Here is a 20204-nt window from a genome sequence, read left to right as displayed (position 1 = left end):
TTTAGAGGGACGGCCAGGTCTTGGTAGATTTGCAGTGGTCTGATACTCCTTCCATTTCAATATTATCGCTTGCACAGTGCTCCTTGGGATGTTTAAAGCTTGGGAAATCTTTTTGTATCCAAATCCGGCTTTAAACTTCTTCACAACAGTATCTCGGACCTGCCTGGTGTGTTCATTGTTCTTCATGATGCTCTCTGCGCTTTTAACGGACCTCTGAGACTATCACAGTGCAGGTGCATTTATACGGAGACTTGATTACACACAGGTGGATTGTATTTATCATCATTAGTCATTTAGGTCAACATTGGATCATTCAGAGATCCTCACTGAACTTCTGGAGAGAGTTTGCTGCACTGAAAGTAAAGGGCTGAATAATTTTGCACGGCCAATTTTTCAGTTTTTGATTTGTTAAAAAAGTTTGAAATATCCAATAAATGTCGTTCCACTTCATGATTGTGTCCCACTTGTTGTTGATTCTTCACAAAAAAATACAGTTTTATATCTTTATGTTTGAAGCCTGAAATGTGGTAAAAGGTCGCAAAGTTCAAGGGGGCCGAATACTTTCGCAAGGCACTGTATATATATATATACACACACACACACACATATATATATATATATATATATATATATATATATATATATAGTTTTATAGAGTTTTATATATATATATATAGAGTTTTATATATATATATATATATAGAGTATATATAGAGTTTTATATATATATATATAGAGTATATATAGAGTTTTTACCAAAAGGTCCGCCCGTGTGGTTCTGGGATTTTTGCTTGTGATCATTTTTACCCCACGGGGTGAGATCTTGCGTGGAGCCCCAGATCGAGGGAGATTATCAGTGGTCTTGTATGTCTTCCATGTCCTAATAATTGCTCCCACAGTTGATTTCTTCAAACCAAGCTGCTTACCTATTGCAGATTCAGTCTTCCCAACCTGGTGCAGGTCTACAATTTTGTTTCTGGTGTCCTTTGACAGCTCTTTGGTCTTGGCCATAGTGGAGTTTGGAGTGTGACTGTTTGAGGTTGTGGACAGGTGTCTTTTATACTGATAACAAGTTCAAACAGGTGCCATTAATACAGGTAACGAGTGGAGGACAGAGGAGCCTCTTAAAGAAGAAGTTACAGGTCTGTGAGAGCCAGAAATCTTGCTTGTTTGTAGGTGACCAAATACTTATTTTCCATCATAATTTGCAACTAAATTGATTAAAAATCCTACAATGTGATTTTCTGGATTTTTTTCCTCTATTTTTGTCTGTCATAGTTGAAGTGTACCTATGATGAAAATTACAGGCCTCTCTCATCTTTTTAAGTGGGAGAACTTGGACAATTGGTGGCTGACTAAATACGTTTTTTGCCCCAGTGTGTGTGTGTGTGTGTGTGTGTGTCAATCAGGTAAATATATATCATAAATGTATGTACCTAATATTTCATCATATACATTGATATTTAATATATTTACACAAACGTACATGGAGCTCTGTAAGTTCTGTCTTTTATACAAATATGTCCAAGTCGGCTCTAACATACCGGCCCCTAATTGTTTACTACACTGAATGCACAACAATTACTTAATATTCAAACGTAGAGCCAATACACAAAACATTCTATACCAGAACACCATTACAGTTCATAGCTATATAGAAATATACAAGGTCCCATATAGGAAAAGAGTCCATAGATCTCAGTCTGAGTTGTGTTCAGGTGTTCAACTTCCCAAAAATTTCAAAAGTTTTCGTCCAAAAATGTATGACTATGACATCAAAGAATGTAAGAGTACGACATCAGCGAATCAGAGGTGCACGTGATTCAAAGATGGAGCACTGTGTGTGTGTGTGTGTGTGTGTGTCTCTCACTCTGCCGCCTCCAGGAGCAGACAGTTTATTGATAGGTCTCTGTAAGATATTGGTCTTGGTCTTAACCATGACGCTCCAGACAAGACCATTGGCCCCTATCAAAGCCTCCACCACACACCCCATTAGCCAAGAGTTCCTTGGGGTGGTGTCATCGACGATGACAACAAGGTTACCAGGACTGAAGTTTCTCTTAGTTTTGTTCCGCTCCTGTATAAGTGGAAGATACTCCCTGATCCATCTCTACCAGAAGAGGTCAGTGATATATTGTACTTGCTTCCATCTCCTTTGTGAGTATAGGTCGCTTCTCTGGAATTTCCCTGGTGGCAGGACTGGCTTTGATTTCAGATGAAGCAGATGGTTTGTCGTCAGGGGTTCTAGATCATTAGGGTCATTTGTTAGTTGTGATTGGTCTGTCGTTCATAATCGCCTCAACTTAACACAAGGCTGTCTGCAAAGCCTCATCATCCAGTACTTGCTGTTTAAGGACTGAATAGAGGATCTTTTGAATAGAGGATCAACCTCTCCCATACCCCCCCCCCCCCCCCCCCATGGTGGGCTCCAGAGGGATGGTTGAATGACCATGTCACTACTTCCTTCAGTCATTTGTTTTGAATCTTGTTGTGATCCAGCTCTTTCAGAGCTTCTCCTAGCTCTCTGTGTGTTCCAACAAAGTTGGTGCCATTGTTTGTTCTGATACTTGATACTGGGCCCCTTCGACAGATGAACCTGCACAGGGCATTGATGCAGGAATCAGTATCCAGATAACAAGCAACTTCTAGATGGATAGCTAGACTCACAAGGCAAGGAAAGATCACACCATACTGCTTCACATGAATGCGGGCTTGCTTAACCTCTATGGGGCCGAAGTAATCTATGCTCACATGGTTGAAAGGCGGTAAATCAGGTGACACCCGATCTTGTGGAAGGTTGGCCATCTTCTGTTCTCCAGCTCTAGCTTGCATCCGCCTGCAGAAGACACAGCTCTTAAGGATCTTCTTTGCTAAGGATTTGGCACGGGGTATCCAATTTCACTGGCGAAGTCTAGAAAGCATGTGACCTCTCCCAGAGTGGCCAACATGCTCATGGATGTGGAGTAAGATCAGTCTGGAGATGTAGGAGTCTTTGGGCAGGATCATAGGATTCTTTAGTTCCGGTAGGCATAGCAGCTTTGCTTAACCTTCCTCCCACTCTCAGAATGCCATTGTCAACAATTGGATCAAGCTTACAGATTGAGCCGCTTCTCTTGGCACATTGTTTTCCTTTCACAACTAGTGCAATTTCTTGTTTAAAGTGCTGTCGTTACTCAAATCGAATGATGACATTTTCTGCTTCATCTTGGTCATCCACAGACACTTTCTTTTCCAAACGTTAGTTTGAACTTGTCAATTTGTTCCTTCAGGGAGTTTGTTAGACTCTGATCTGATCCTGGATCAGTTTGTGTGAGAACTTTCCTTTTCTGGCTGAACTGTAGAAGAACTCTCTTCAGTTTCAGCATCCAGGCAACTGTTTTCTTCAAGCTGTTCCATGTTGAATAGTACAAAAATCATTTTGCTGGTGGGACTCTTTTCTTCCACACTTGTACTGTTTACGATGACGTCTTTTCTCACCTCTGGATCATCCGGAGGGAGGGAGCCAAGCTCCTCGGCGACTTTCGGCCATTGTATTTCTGTTTTCTCCAGGAATTCTGGTCCTTTGCGCCATCTTTTTGAGTTCAGGAAAGAGGCATCATCGGTTGTGTTTGGAGTTCAAATACCTCCACTATTTTGCTTTCGATAGGTCACGGATCATAGCAACCCTATTAGCCACAAAGGTATAGAATCTCTTGGTATCATTGCACATGTATTTTAGCACAGACTGGCTGTCTGTCCAGAAAGTTGACTCCTCAAGTTCAATCTGGAGCTCCAACCTTAACATCCTGTCCACTCGCACTGCCAATGTTGCTGCGGTAAGTTCCAGTCTGGGGATCGTCATCTGCTTGAGTGGAGTCACCCTTGATTTCCCCAGTATGAATGCGATGTGGATCTTAAGTAGCTTGCCGTGCCGTAACCTTGTTCACTTGCGTCACCGAAGTGATGCAGCTATGCGGTCTTGTCCTGACCAAAGTTGTCAGGCATCATACACCTGTCAATCTGGAATCTGGACAGCTGGTCCAGCTCTGAGAGCCATCTCTTCCATGAAATAGAGTGTTCTTCAGGGATGACTTCATCCCATCCACACTTTAGCTTGCAGAGCACTTGAAGAATTTGCTTTGCCTTTAATACGAATAGTGCGAGGAAACCTAATGGATCATAAATAGAGCTGAATGTTGAGAGAATACCTCTTCTTGTAAGGGGTCTGTTCTTGACAGTGACTCGGAAGGTAAACGCATCACTTTCAATGTTCCATCGGATTTTCCAAGTGCTCTTTCAACAGGCAGCTTTTCTCTGTCCAGGTCCAGTTCTTTTATCTGCTTGGCTTTGTGTTCATCAGGGATAGAAGCCAGCACAGCGCGGTTGTTGGTGACCCACTTGGTCAATTTGAACCCACCCTGAGAGCACACATCCCTGAGGCTTTTTGTGAGAGCTATGGCTTGTTCTTCTGTGGCCACTGACTTGAGGCAGTCATCAACATAGAAGTTGGACTTGACTGTTTGAATCACCTCTTCATCGTACCTCTCACAGTCTTTCGCAGTGCAAAGTTTGCACAACTTGGAGAGGTTATTGCACTGAAAAGATGTACCGTCATTCTGTACTCCTCCAATCTTTTGTTAGTATCACCGTCCGGCCACCATGGGTATCTCATCTTCATGGACACGTACTTGATGGAACATTCCTTAGATGTCTGCCATCATGGCAATGTGCTCTTGCCGAAATCTTAGCAAGACTCCTATAAGCGTGTTTGCCAGGTCAGGGCCTTGAAGGAGTTCACTGTTGAGAGATGTGCCTTTTATAGGATGATGAACAGTCAAACACCACTCGTATTATTGCGCTTATGGTGAACGCCATGGTGTGGTATGTACCATACCTTGCCTTTCTCTCTGAGGTGCTGTTCTTGTGATACCTTCTCGGCTTAACCTTTTGTTATCATCTCTTCCATGAAGCCTTTGTACTTTGCAGCGTAACCTTTGCCCTTCTTGAACTTCTTGATAATATTTAGAGCCCAATGCTTTGCCATGTCACGGTTGTTTGGCAGGACTACATCTTTGTTGCAAATGGCAACGGTAAGTAGTAGTGACAGTCTTTGAGGGTTATGGAGCTTGATACTATCTCCATAAACTTACGATCCTCAGCTGACATCTCACTTTTCTCTTCATACTCTCTCTCTCTCAGGGAAGTCATGGTTGTACTGATTTACCAGAAGAACCCCCAGGTCGGCCATTGAGATACGATTGGCCATCACCGTAGGACGCCCAGATTCTTCTGCCATGGCACAATTGTAAAGAGGACCATTCATCACCCATCCGAAGAGGGTTTTCACTGCATACGGTCCGTTGCCTTGGCTACTTTTGATTTGCCAGTGTCCCATTGCCTTTGGAGCATTTACGCCAATCAGGAGTTCGACGTCGGCATCAATCTCCTTCAACTGAACCTCTTTCAGGTATGGCCACCTTTTGAGATCTTTCTGAGTGGGAATGTTCTCTCTTGTCACTGGGATTTTATTCTGGGTGTAGACCTTTGGTAATGCAAGAAATGTGTTGCCTTACACGTTGCCAATCTCTAATCCAGATATCTCAAAGCTCTTGGTAGGACTCTCCTGCCCCATTGTGCGTAGCAGAATTTCAGTCTCACTGCCTTTAGCTTTCAGCTGTACAAAATGTTGCTGAGCTACCAAAATCGAGAAACGCATAGGTTAACACAGACTTGCTTCCATTTGCCACCTTTACTTGAGCTAACACAATTGCAAGTGCACAATCTGTACCGGCCCCGGTATCTTCATCAGTTTCCAGTGAAACAAGAGCACTGCTGACAGTCTCCTCCCGCTTTACTGCTACACCACTCGTATCTGCCTTCAGAGATCTAAATCTCTCTCTTCCTTCAATGTGCAGGATAGTGGGGTGCTTTCTTTGACAGCTCTGACAGGTCATCCTTCTTTTACATTCTCTGCTTAAGTGTCCTGTAATCAAACAGCCAAAACAAAGGCCTCTTGGTCGCAGAAACTCAACCTTGGATTTGTGTGGCTGTGTCTTCACTTGTTGGCAGTCGACCAATAAATGCTCACCAGCACAAAATACACTGGAAGCATCAGAAGGGTAGGTGCCTGGTCTCTTTACTACTGGGAGCATCAGAAGGGTAGGTGCCTGGTCTCTTTACTTTGAATGTTTGTTTTTTTAGAGGTTTTTCAGAGTCACAATCTGCCACAACAGTTACTGCAGTGGTAAAGCTGCTTCCCCTACTCTTGGACTGCTGTTTAAAGTCGGCTTCTGTTTTGGTTTTTAAAAACTTTTTGTTGGGCATACAACGGATCCTGCAGTATTTTGGACTGTTTTTCCATGAACATCACAAGGTCACTGAACTGGGCCTCAGGTGGCTTCTCTCTAAAATATCACATGCTATAGACCTCAATTTTTCCTTTAGTTTGTAGGGAAGTTTTGACACGATCAACTTTATTTTGGAGGGAAGATTAAGCTCTTCCATGTTCTGTAGGTCTTGCATAGTGTTAAAGCAACCTCTAGATAGAGTGCATAGCCACAAAGTACCTTTCCATTATCCGGTTTGATGTTTGTCCAGTTCCAAACTTTTTCCATGTAAACAGTGGTGACTTTGATTTCATTGCCAAAGTGTTCCTTTAACAACCTCTTAGCCACTGCATAGCCTCTTCTGGCTTTCATATGCAGACAACTACGTACCAGATCCTTGGGCTGACCAGAGGTGTACTGTTCCAGGTAATAAAGCCTATCCTGTGTGTATATGTATATGTATATGTATATGTGTGTGTGTGTATATATATACACTGCTCAAAAAAATAAAGGGAACACTTAAACAACACAATGTAACTCCAAGTCAATTACACTTCTGTGAAATCAAACTGTCCACTTAGGAAGCAACACTGATTGACAATAAATATCACATCCTGTTGTGCAAATGGAATAGACAACAGGTGGAAATTATAGGCAATTAGCAAGACACCCCCAATAAAGGAGTGGTTCTGCAGGTGGTGACCACAGACCACTTCTCAGTTCCTATGCTTCCTGGCTGATGTTTTGGTCACTTTTGAATGCTGGCGGTGCTTTCACTCTAGTGGTAGCATGAGACGGAGTCTACAACCCACACAAGTGGCTCAGGTAGTGCAGCTCATCCAGGATGACACATCAATGTGAGCTGTGGCAAGAAGGTTTGCTGTGTCTGTCAGCGTAGTGTCCAGAGCATGGACGCGCTACCAGGAGACAGGCCAGTACATCAGGAGACGTGGAGGAGGCCGTAGGAGGGCAACAACCCAGCAGCAGGACCGCTACCTCCGCCTTTGTGCAAGGAGGAGCAGGACGAGCACTGCCATAGCCCTGCAAAATGACCTCCAGCAGGCCATAAATGTGCATGTGTCTGCTCAAACGGTCAGAAACAGACTCCATGAGGGTGGTATGAGGGCCCGACGTCCACAGGTTCGGGTTGTGCTTACAGCCCAACACCGTGCAGGAAGTTTGGCATTTGCCAGAGAACACCAAGATTGGCAAATCATCATGTCTCGCTCCATCCACCAACGCCACGTTGCACCACAGACTGTCCAGGAGTTGGCGGATGCTTTAGTCCAGGTCTGGGAGGAGATCCCTCAGGAGACCATCCACCACCTCATCAGGAGCATGCCCAGGTGTTGTAGGGAGGTCATACAGGCATGTGGAGGCCACACACACTACTGAGCCTCATTTTGACTTGTTTTAAGGACATTACATCAAAGTTGGATCAGCCTGTAGTGTGGTTTTCCACTTTAATTTTGAGTGTGATTCCAAATCCAGACCTCCATGGGTTGATACATTTGATTTCCATTGATAATTTTTGTGTGATTTTGTTGTCACATTCAACTATGTAAAGAAAAAAGTATTTAATAAGAATATTTCATTCATTCAGATCTAGGATGTGTTATTTTAGTGTTCACTTTATATTTTTGAGCATATATACATACTTTTTTGCCCCACTGTATGAGTATTTAGTCAGCCACCAATTGTGCAAGTTCTCCCACTTAAAAAGACGAGACAGGCCTGTAATTCTCCTCATAGGTACACTTCAACTATGACAGACAAAATGAGAAAAAAATTCCAGAAAATCACATTGTAGGATTTTTTATTAATTTAATGGCAAATTATGGCGGAAAAAAAGTATTTGGTCACCTACAAGTGGCTCCACGCAAGATCTCACCCTGTGGGGTCAAAATGATCACAAGAACGGTGAGCAAAAATCCCAGAACCACACGGGGGGACCTAGTGAATGACCTGCAGAGAGCTGGGACCAAAGTAACAAAGCCTACCATTCAGTCACACACTACGCCGCCAGGAACTCAAATGCTGCAGTGCCAGACGTGTCCCCCTGCTTAAGCCAGTACATGTCCAGGCCCGTCTGAAGTTTTCTAGAGAGCATTTGGATGATCCATGAAACCAAAATATAACTTTTTGGTAAAAACTCAACTTGTTGTGTTTGGAGGACAAAGAATGCTGAGTTGCATCCAAATAACACCATACCTACTGTGAAGCATGGGGGTGGAAACATCATGTTTTGGGGCTGTTTTTCTGCAAAGGGACCAGGACAACTGATCTGTGTAAAGGAAATAATGAATGGGGCCATGTATCGTGAGATTTTGAGTGAAAACCTCCTTCCATCAGCAAGGGCATTGAAGATGAAACGTAGCTGGGTCTTTCAGCATGACAATTATCCCAAACACACCGCCCGGGCAACGAAGGAGTGGCTTCGTAAGAAGCATTTCAAGGTCCTGGAGTGGCCTAGCCAGTCTCCAGATCTCAACCCCATAGAAAATCTTTGGAGGGAGTTAAAAGTCTGTGTTGCCCAGCAACTGCCCGAAAACATCACTGCTCTAGAGGAGATCTGCATGGAGGAATGGGCCTTGTGAAGACTTACAGAAAACGTTTGACCTCTGTCATTGCCAACAAAGGGTATATAACAAAGTATTGAGATAAACTTTTGTTATTGACCAAAAACTTATTTTCCACCATAATTTGCAAATAAATTAATTAAAAATCCTACAATGTGATTTTCTGGATTTTGTTTCTCATTTTGTCTGTCATAGTTGAAGTGTACCTATGATTTAAAATTACAGGCCTCTCTCATCTTTTTAAGTGGGAGAACTTGTACAATTGGTGGCTGACTAAATATTTTTTTGCCCCACTGTATACACACACACAGAGGAGGTGCATAAATCCTTCTGGCTCCTCTGAATGAAATCTGTGCGTCACAGAGTTCAAGGTCGCAGTGATTATTACAGTGCTAAATGCAGTGTCTCTTTTGGGAAGACTCTTCAGAATCCATTAGCATGAAACACAGGCAGTTAAACGGCCCCTCGGGTGGGCCGCCCGAAAAGTCACAAGCGCTCTACCTCGGAGGAGAGAATGTGTAAAAACCTGCCGGTACTTTCTCAAAGTCACTGTGAACTTCAAAATGTTGGACTTTTCGAAGGACACATGGTTAGCAGTTCAAATTAAACGCTTCGCATAGGTTTTTTAAAGTTATAATTCTCCATTTTGTTTGGATAGAGATTGTGTTTCTGCTAAAATAGCAATAGCTAGCTGTCTAGGTCCAGTGTGTAAGCACATTTGGAAACAACTTCAAGGCAGCTGGCTGCTTTGAGGTGGTTTGGTTGAACTCGACAGTTCACAGAAGACTGGGTCAGTTTAGACTTCAGGGATGTTGTGGTACGTGTGTGTGTCCGTGCATCTTGTGTGAGTAGGAGGTTTAGGTGTATGTGTGTTTTATTCATCCCACATTGTCGATGACTGGTCATGCCTACTGGACCGTCCATCAATACCACCCCCAGCCACCATCCAGCCCCAACACACCACCCTCTGTATCCAAAAACCATAGTGCCATCTGCCATTCCCCCTTCCTCTGAGGTGGCATGGCCACAGGCTTTTAGCAAGGAATAACGCAGTATTTTCTTTCCAGCCCGAAACGCATGACTCATTGCCATCCCTGTTTGTTTGTGGATGTAATGGAATTTTGCTCTTTGCCGAATACAGTAACTCCATTATTATGAGTGATAATATTGTTTCTCGATATGGGAAAAAGAGCATTTACATTTTCCACAGAAACGCAGCTATGATTATCCACCTGCTGCGGGTTTGTTTGGATACGGGTGTTAGGCGTTTCACACAAACACTAATATAAGGGCAAAAATTGAGAGGTAGCACTTTTGCAAACAAAATGGCCACTGATCATTGATGTGGCTTTAGTTCTACTGTTGTATCACCTCACGTTGTTTTTATATACGCCTAGTGTTGTTTCAGCTTTATTTTACTGACGCAGCTCAACAGAAAGAACAAAGTTGTACAGTATGTGTGTGCGTGTGGTATTAGCTACCCAAATGTAACCCACTCTGTCATATTCTGTATATGATGCCATAATCTGTAAGGTCGGTCATAAAACAAACTAGGTTTCTATTCTAAACCTATTCTAAGTAGGTTAGGGAAATTCTTTCTGCTATTATGGTGTGCGTTAATGTCTTTACGTGTGTGTGTGTGTGTGTGTGTGTGTATGATGCACATAGTGTTGTGTGAAGACTGCATCTGCTTTAGTTCATGTGTTTATGTGGGTGGTATTTGTGTAGGAACAGAGACATTAAAGTGTGACAATGTGTATGTCTGTGTTAACGCACATGTGTTTGTGTGCAAGGCAAACATGTGTAATACTCTTGAGTACAGTATTAGTGCGCATGCATGAACACAAGGCAAACGTGATCGTATTAATGTGTGTGTGTGAGTGAGCACTGTACTGTGTGTGTGTGGCGGGGTTGCCAGCCCGGCCCAGCCTCCTCCTCCGTTTCTCATTACTGTGCTGATGAGTCAGTGTCTGTGAATGCAGCCATCCATGGAGGCGAAGAGTGACGTTAATGTGTTTACTCTGTGTTTGTTCTGTGTCTTTACAGCATGCCGCCGTGACCCTCTAATGGAGTCCAGGGCTCCAGTCCCGGCTTTGGCCCCTTCCCTCTTATTAAGTCTCTCTCCCCCTCACAGCGATGACATTGGGGAGAGGGAAGTGTGAGAGGAACCTCTCTCCTTTTCCTCTCTCCCTCTCTCTGGCCGTGTCCGAAATCTGGCTTGCCTACTACTTACTTAAACTGCACACTGTGTACTAATCATACTACATACTATTTAGAATGTACTGTAAAAAATGAATGCAGTAAGCAACAAATATCAACACACTAGGCTTCCCCTACTGAGAATGTGTCATCTAATGCGCCATTGCGTTGATTCCCGCCATTTGTTCATTTTGGTACAGCACGTCCCCTAAGGTGATTATCACCTGTTGTCAGACACACGTTGGTCTCAAAATAATATTCTATTCCTCAGTAGTGTGCAGCGAATTCTACGAGATGAAAAGCCGAAATGATTATGCCATCCTGGTATCTCTCCTCTCTTCTCTCTCTTTGGACTTTGCCCAATTTAGAGGAATCCTCTGACATTTTTTGAGATGTCTCTTGGTTTTCAAGACACACCTCTGACCACTTACTTTGTCGACAAATAAAGAAAATACTTTGCAGGGGGAAAGTGCAGCCGGTGCAGAAACGAAGCTCAGCGGTTCTCACTAGCTCACCTATTAGGCAGGTGTCAAGGTGCAGCAACGCTCCAGAGTTACTGGTAAACTTGGGAAGGGAGGGAGGAGTGGGGAGGTTGAAAGACATACTCTTTCTCTCCAAAGATACACACAAGGTCAGACCCCTGTGCCAAGAATAAGCCCCCGACTGCTGCTAGCCCCCCTCCTGACCTCAAGAGTGCATAAATTTATCCTTGGTTGAAAGAACTTGGCAACAAATGGTTTAACTTCTGGTTGCCCAGGGACACATAGGAAGCCCTCTAAGTCAAACCCCACAAAGATATGAGTCGGGAGCTATCTGAGGTGGAGGTGAAAGATTTACTGAAAAGTGTTCCAGTAGCAATAGCCCTTTTTATGGCGTTGATGGTTTGAAAACCCCAGAAGTGAACATCTTGTTACCATGGGGGGAAATGCAATTGCTTGACAATTACTTCACTATTTACTTACCGACTGAAGCGAGAGACTTTCTTACCAAGCAGTCAATTTTCTCAGCCAATTGTCTTTCCTCGATTAATATTTGACATCCATACACGCTCTCCCTTTGTAATTGCCCCCGTTGATTGAAACAATTATACACTGCTGACATCATCGGAGGCTTATTACAATAATTGAATAGGACTTTGGGCGGTTGTGGTTTTCGCCGCCCACCAACTGCCGCTGTCAATTAAACATTAAAAAGGTTGTGTGTTTATTTCCCTCCCTTCTGTCCCCCCAGTCGCTAGGACGTCTGTTGCGCTGCCTGCCGGCAATGCCCCAGTGCTCATTACTGATTTTAAGTTATGAATACCTGATAGCTCAAATTTATGTTTTATGTTGAGCTCTGCCTGTAATTCGCCCTCTGAGAATGGCGGTACGAAGATGTGTATACATCTTGTGTATACATCGACCGACTATGATTTTTCAACGCCGACACCGATACTGATTATTGGAGGACCAAAAAAGCCGATACCGATTAATCGGACAAATTTTTTTTTAAATTAAAAAAACAAAAAAATACATTGTAATAATGACAATTACAACAATACTGAATGAACACTTATTTTAACTTAATATAATACATCAATAAAATCAATTTAGCCTCAAATAAATAATGAAACGTGTTCAATTTGGTTTAAATAATGCAAAAACAAAGTGTTGGAGAAGAAAGTAAAAGTGCCTTATGTGCTAACGTTTCAGTTCCTTGCTCAGAACATGAGAACATGAAAGCTGGTGGTTTCTTTTTTTTTTTTTGTAACAGTATTTTTTTATTGGAATTTCACCATTTTCACCCATATTAAGAGATACAACAACAGAGACAAAGCAACCAAAAAAACAGCACTCACTTACACATACCTTTATATATATATATACACACACACACACACACACACACACACACACACACACCATTTTCCTCTTCCGGCTTGGTGCTTCTCTCACCCCATCCCCATCATTGCGTCTCTCAATACATACATTTTAAACAAACTTACAAACAGAAATTAAACAAGAAGTTAGGTTCCACACATGGAACGTACAGTGTAGTTCTGAAATACATAGATCCCCGCCATTCTTGCAGCATAATTAGTGGTTCCTTTTAACATGCGTCTTTAATATTCCCAGGTAAGCAGTTTTAGGTTGTAGTTATTATAGGAATTATAGGACTGTTTCCCTCTATACCATTTGTATTTCATTAACCTTTGACTATTGGATGTTCTTATAGGCACTTTAGTATTGCCAGTGTAACAGTATAGCTTCCGTCCCTCTCCTCGCTCCTCCCTGGGCTCGAACCAGCAACACAACGACAACAGCCACCATCGAAGCAGCTTTACCCATGCAGAGCAAGGGGATCAACTACTAGAAGGCTCAGAGCGAGTGATGTTTGAAACGCTATTAGCGCGCGCTAACTAGCTAGCCATTTCACTTCGGTTACACCAGCCTCATCTCGGGAGTTGATAGGCTTGAAGTCATAAACAGCGCAATGCTTGACGCACAACGAAGAGCTGCTGGCAAAACGCACGAAAGTGCTGTTTGAATGAATGTTTACGCGCCTGCTTCTGCCTACCACCACTCAGTCAGATACTTAGATACTTGTATGCTTGTATGCTCAGTCAGATTATATGCAACGCAGGACACGCTAGATAATATCTAGTAATATCATCAACCATGTGTAGTTAACTAGTGATTTTGATTGTTTTTTATAAGATAAGTTTAACTAGCTAGCAACTTACCTTGGCTTACTGCATTAGCGTAACAGGCAGTCTCCTTGTGGAGTGCAACGAGAGAGAGGCAGGTCGTTATTGCGTGGAACTAGTTAACTGTAAGGTTGCAAGATTGGATTGCCCGAGCCAACAAGGTGAAAATCTGTTGTTCTGCCCCTGAACGAGACAGTTAACCCACCGTTCCTAGGCCGTCATTGAAAATAAGAATGTGTTCTTAACTGACTTGCCTAGTTAAATAGAGATTAAATAAAGGTGTACATTTTTTTTTTTACAAAAAATCCACCATAATTTGCAAACAAATTCATAAAAAATCCTACAATGTGATTTTCTGGATTTTTTTTCTTCTCATTTTGTCTGTCATAGTTGAAGTGTACCTATGTACCTAATTTCAGGCCTCTCATCTTTTTAAGTGGGAGAACTTGCACAATTGGTGGCTGACAATACTTTTTTGCCCCATTGTGTATACAGTGCCTTGCGAAAGTATTCGGCCCCCTTGAACTTTGCGACATTTCAGGCCTCAAACATAAAGATATAAAACTGTATTTTTTTGTGAAGAATCAACAAGTTGGACACAATCATGAAGTGGAACGACAGTTATTGGATATTTCAAACTTTTTTAACAAATCAAAAACTGAAAAATTGGGCGTGCAAAATTATTCAGCCCCCTTAAGTTAATACTTTGTAGCGCCACCTTTTGCTGCGATTACAGCTGTAAGTCGCTTGGGGTATGTCTCTATCAGTTTTGCACATCGAGAGACTGACATTTTTTCCCATTCCTCCTTGCAAAACAGCTCGAGCTCAGTGAGGTTGGATGGAGAGCATTTGTGAACAGCAGTTTTCAGTTCTTTCCACAGATTCTCGATTGGATTCAGGTCTGGACTTTGACTTGGCCATTCTAACACCTGGATATGTTTATTTTTCAACTATTGCATTGTAGATTTTGCTTTATGTTTTGGATCATTGTCTTGTTGGAAGACAAATCTCCGTCCCAGTCTCAGGTCTTTTGCAGACTCCATCAGGTTTTCTTCCAGAATGGTCCTGTATTTGGCTCCATCCATCTTCCCATCAATTTTAACCATCTTCCCTGTCCCTGCTGAAGAAAAGCAGGCCCAAACCATGATGCTGCCACCACCATGTTTGACAGTGGGGATAGGGTGTTCAGGGTGATGAGCTGTGTTGCTTTTACGCCAAACATAACGTTTTGCATTGTTGCCAAAAAGTTCAATTTTGGTTTCATCTGACCAGAGCACCTTCTTCCACATGTTTGGTGTGTCCCCCAGGTGGCTTGTGGCAAACTTTAACCAACACTTTTTATGGATATCTTTAAGAAATTACTTTCTTCTTGCCACTCTTCCATAAAGGCCAGATTTGTGCAATATACGACTGATTGTTGTCCTATGGACAGAGTCTCCACCTCAGCTGTAGATCTCTGCAGTTCATCCAGAGTGATCATGGGCCTCTTGGCTGCATCTCTGATCAGTCTTCTCCTTGTATGAGCTGAAAGTTTAGAGGGACGGCCAGGTCTTGGTAGATTTGCAGTGGTCTGATACGCCTTCCATTTCAATATTATCGCTTGCACAGTGCTCCTTGGGATGTTTAAAGCTTGGGAAATCTTTTTTGTATCCAAATCCGGCTTTAAACTTCTTCACAACACTATCTCGGACCTGCCTGGTGTGTTCATTGTTCTTCATGATGCTCTCTTTGCTTTTAACGGACCTCTGAGACTATCACAGTGCAGGTGCATTTATACGGAGACTTGATTACACACAGGTGGATTGTATTTATCATCATTAGTCATTTAGGTCAACATTGGATCATTCAGAGATCCTCACTGAACTTCTGGAGAGAGTTTGCTGCACTGAAAGTAAAGGGGCTGAATAATTTTGCACGGCCAATTTTTCAGTTTTTGATTTGTTAAAGAAGTTTGAAATATCCAATAAATGTCCTTTCATGATTGTGTCCCACTTGTTGTTGATTCTTCACAAAAAAAAATACAGTTTTATATCTTTATGTTTGAAGCCTGAAGTGTGGCAAAAGGTCGCAAAGTTCAAGGGGGCCGAATACTTTCGCAAGGCACTGTATATATAGTCTTTGCATTAGTGTGACTGGTGTTTGTGGACAGATGGATGCTCACTGTTCAGCCTTTTGAGGAAGTCAGGATTTCCAATTCAATAAGGTCTCTTATCTGGTATTGGCATTTGGTGCTCCCCTCATTTGGATGTCGCTCTGGTGACAATCCCCTGATGACTCTGGAGGGGTGTCCGGTGAACAAATGAGGATATCTGTTATTGTGTCTTGGTTATGTTAGCCGTGTGTATTGTGTTTTCAGTCATCAGGTTACACCCTTCCTGCTAATTATACTGTACACCAGTAGCTGTCTCTACCTGCTATACAGTAGTATATACTAGAGGTCGACCGATTTAATCGGAATGGGCGATTAATTAGGGCCGATTTCAAGTTTTCATAACAATCTGAAAACCGATTTTGCCCAAAAAAGTTCTTTTTTTAGACCTTTATCTAATCTTTATTATTTTTCTAGTCCAACGCAATAACGACCTGCCTCTCTCTTGTTGCACTCCACAAGGAGACTGCCTGTTACGCGAATGCAGTAAGCCAAGATAAGTTGCTAGCTAGTTTAAACTTATCTTATAAAAAAAAACAATCAATCAATCAATCATAATCACTAGTTAACTACACATGGTTGATGATATTACTAGATATTATCTAGCGTGTCCTGCGTTGCATATAATCTGGCTGAGCATACAAGCATACAATTATCTAAGTATCTGACTGAGCGGTGGTAGGCAGAAGCAGGCGCGTAAACATTCATTCAAACAGCACTTTCGTGTGTTTTGCCAGCAGCTCTTCGTTGCGCGTCAAGCATTGCGCTGTTTATGACTTCAAGCCTATCAACTCCCGAGATGAGGCTGGTGTAACCGAAGTGAAATGGCTAGCTAGTTAGCGCTCACTAATAGCGTTTCAAACTCGCTCTGAGCCTTGGAATGGTTGTTCCCCTTGCTCTGCATGGGTAACGCTGCTTAGGGATGGAAGCTATACTGTTACACTGGCAATACTAAAGTGCCTATAAGAACATCCAATAGTCAAAGGTTAATGAAATACAAATGGTATAGAGGGAAATAGTCCTATAATTCCTATAATAACTACAACCTAAAACTTCTTATCTGGGAATATTGAAGACGCATGTTAAAAGGAACCACCAGCTTTCATATGTTCTCATGTTCTGAGCAAGGAACTTAAACGTTAGCTTTCTTACATAGCACATATTGCACTTTTACTTTCTTCTCCGACACTTTGTTTTTGCATTATTTAAACCAAATTGAACATGTTTCATTATTTATTTGAGGCTAAATTGATTGTATTGATGTATTATATTAAGTTAAAATAAGTGTTCATTCAGTATTGTTGTAATTGTCATTATTACAAATACATTTTAAAAAACGGCCGATTGATCGGAGTCGGCTTTTTGGTCCTCCAATAATCGGTATCGTTATCGGCTTTGAAAAATCATAATCGGTCGACCTCTAGTATATACCCTAAAAGGCCTCCTCTCCCAGAGTAAGATTTCTGCCCACAAAAAGACCCATCACACTTTTTTGTTGGTTTTCTGAATTTACGAGTTTCAAGCAACAAACAATCTTTTGGGAGACTTTTTCGCGATGGTGCTCTTAAATTAGCCCACAAAAAGCTGGCACCTCTTGTTAAGCCATGCCTCAGGGCGAATGCCCCCCTCTCTTAGGTGTAACCCCTTTTTTTTTTTATCCGTCTCTCTCGATCTCTCCGTGTGTGTGTGTGTGTGTGTGTGTGTGTGTGTTTTCTCCCTCTGGAGTCATAGCGCTCTCTGTCCCTAAATATTTCAGAGGTGTTCCATGTTAGTTTCTCTGTAAATGTTTCTCCCTGACTTTTCTACGTCCACTCCCCCATCATCTCTTCACTGTCTGCTCGGAGCATTTACTCAGCGCATCCCAAAGAGAGTTACCCCTCCTCCTCCTCGATGTATCCACTCTCTCTCCCGGTCTTTCTCTACCAGGACAGTAGTATCCTCAGTGTGAGGACTATTGGCGGTTATTTATGCTTAGGCTGAGGTAATGTTGGTGTCTGCCATTGTGTAATGGCCGCCTGAGCTACCGCTTCCTGACTGAATTACAGGGCAGCCGATGATCATCTTGCAAAATTAAATAGTGTTTGAAGGTTTCAAGAGGACTGGGGCTTGTTTCCACTGGGTAACCTTTTTGAAGTGACTGCTAACAATTATGCATCCCCCCTTAATTGTGAGGACCCCCCTCTCTGTTAGCTCAGTATATTGTAGTAGGTACCTCACACAGATCGTTCCCACATGTTCTCCTTTCTGACACTTGGTCCTTGGACCTCTCCAGCTGTTGATAGGCAAATAAATACGTGGGTGTGTGTGTGTGTGGGTGGGTGGGTGGGTGGGTGTGTCGAAGAAAGCGACTGAACATTTCGGCCTGATCTGTTAATGACATTGGGAAGTTGAGGCACTTCAGTCACAGCATCTCAGCATGACCAGCTGCTGCCTTGAACAGAGGAAGGAGAGAGATGGAAGGAAAGAGGCAGACATTTACAGAGGAATAGAGTGGGACATGTATGCGTGAGAGAGAGAGGCTAAAGGTTAGAGCTGGGACGATAAACCAAAATGTATCGACACCTACGAAACCAACCATTTATCGAGGACGTTTTACTGATAACGATAATAACATTAAGTAGCCTTTATTCGAGGAATGTGAAGATTGCAATGAAATAGGCCTGTTTGCTGATAACATTCAAAGTAGTAGGAGTAGTTTAAAGGGTCTAATAAGAAAGCAACTGTTGCTTATTCATTTCATAAATGTATCGTTCAGTTTATCGTGGTATGGATTTTTGCTCTACTGCATGGTGCATAGAGGTGGTGCCTGCCCCTTTTGTTACGTGAGCGCCCTCCATGTAGCAAGGTGCCGACTGCACTGACACACACACACACCACGCAGCAGCAGAGGGGCATGGTTTCTCCTACTCTTCCCCTCATTCTGATTTGCATGGCTGCATCACAGGTTTTTCTCCTGAAGCTATGGCTAAAAATAGGCTCTCAATAGCGGGCTGCCAAGCAGACCTGCTCATCAGAACTAATTGCAACAGAAAAGTTCCCCCCCACTCCTTTTTCCCTTTTGCCATCCTTAGCTTTTGTTTACTCTGAATAGAATATCCTCTCTTTATTCACTGCAGACCAAACACAAATGGTCAGACCTATATTTTCCCCCACTAGTGTCTGTAATTGTAATTGCCAGGCTACCCATCCACATCGCTCCGGCCAAACGCCACATCCACTGACGTTTCTTCTCCACCAGTCTGTATTTTATCTCCTCCCTAACGACTTCTCGAATGCGAACACTAGAGCAAGGCAATATGGACAAAAACCCGTATCTCAATAAATTGCCTGAATTGATACGATAATGATCGAATCAAATCTTATTGTATTGGTCGCATACACATATTTAGCAGATGTTATTGCGGGTGTAGCGAAATGCTTGTGTTCCTAGCTCCAACAGTGCAGTAATATCTAACAATTCACAACAATACACGCAAAAAAGTAGAATAATGGAATTAAGAAATATATAAATATTAGCACGAGCAATGTCGGAGTGGCATTGACTAGAATATAGTAGAATAGAACACAGGATATAGATATGAAATGAGTAAAGTAATATGTAAACTTTATTAAAATGACTAGTGTTCCATTATTAAAGTGACCAGTGATTCCATGTCTTTGTTATATGGGGCAGCAGCCTCAAAAGTGCAGGGTTGAGTAACCAGGTGGTAGCCGGCTATTGAAGGCTATTTAACAGTCTGATGGCCTTGAGATAGAAGCTGTTTTTCAGTCTCTCGGTCCCTGCTTTGATGTATTTGTACTGACCTCGCTTTCTGGATGATAATGGGGTGAACAGGCCGTGGCTCGGGTGGTTGATGTCCTTGATGATCTTTTTGGCCTTCCTGTGACATCGGGTGCTGTAGGTGTCCTGGGGGGCCTGGAGAGCCCTGCGGTTGAGGTTGGTGCCCTGGAGGGCCTGGAGAGCCCTGCGGTTGAGGTTGGTGCAGTTGCCGTACCAGGCGGTGATACAGCCCAACAGGGAGAGGTTATATTCCTGGCCCTCACCTCCTCAACTGTAGGCTGTCTCATCATTATTGGTAATCAGGCTATTATTGGTAATCAGGTAATCAACTCAATCATCAAGTTTGCAGACAACACAACCATAGTAGTATGGTTGTGTTGTCTGCAAACTTGATGATTGAGTTGGAGGCGTGTGTGGCCACGCAGTCATGGGTGAACAGGGAGTACAGGAGTGGGCTGAGCACGCACCCTTGTGGGGCCCCTATGTTGAGGATCAATGAAGTGGA

At 42.8% G+C, this 20204-nt stretch overlaps 1 protein-coding gene across 6 annotated transcripts in view; it reads left to right on the top strand.

Moving 5' to 3' along the window:
- cux1a (cut-like homeobox 1a) overlaps positions 1-20204 on the top strand; it is a 213093-nt gene that overhangs the window by 66666 nt on the left and 126223 nt on the right. Inside the window, exon 3 of one of the 6 annotated variants that reach the window (XM_021617954.2) lies at positions 5179-5446. The exons of the other annotated variants lie outside the window; for them this stretch is intronic. The gene's annotated coding sequence lies outside the window, so the exon portion shown is untranslated. The remainder of the gene's footprint in view (positions 1-5178; positions 5447-20204) is intronic. 6 annotated transcript variants of the gene reach the window in all.

Source organism: Oncorhynchus mykiss, chromosome 10 (genome assembly GCF_013265735.2).
Source record: "Oncorhynchus mykiss isolate Arlee chromosome 10, USDA_OmykA_1.1, whole genome shotgun sequence".
Classification (NCBI taxonomy): Eukaryota; Metazoa; Chordata; class Actinopteri; order Salmoniformes; family Salmonidae; genus Oncorhynchus; species Oncorhynchus mykiss.
The sequence above is the reverse complement of the archived record's forward strand: the minus strand, read 5'-3'. Positions and strand labels throughout refer to the sequence as shown.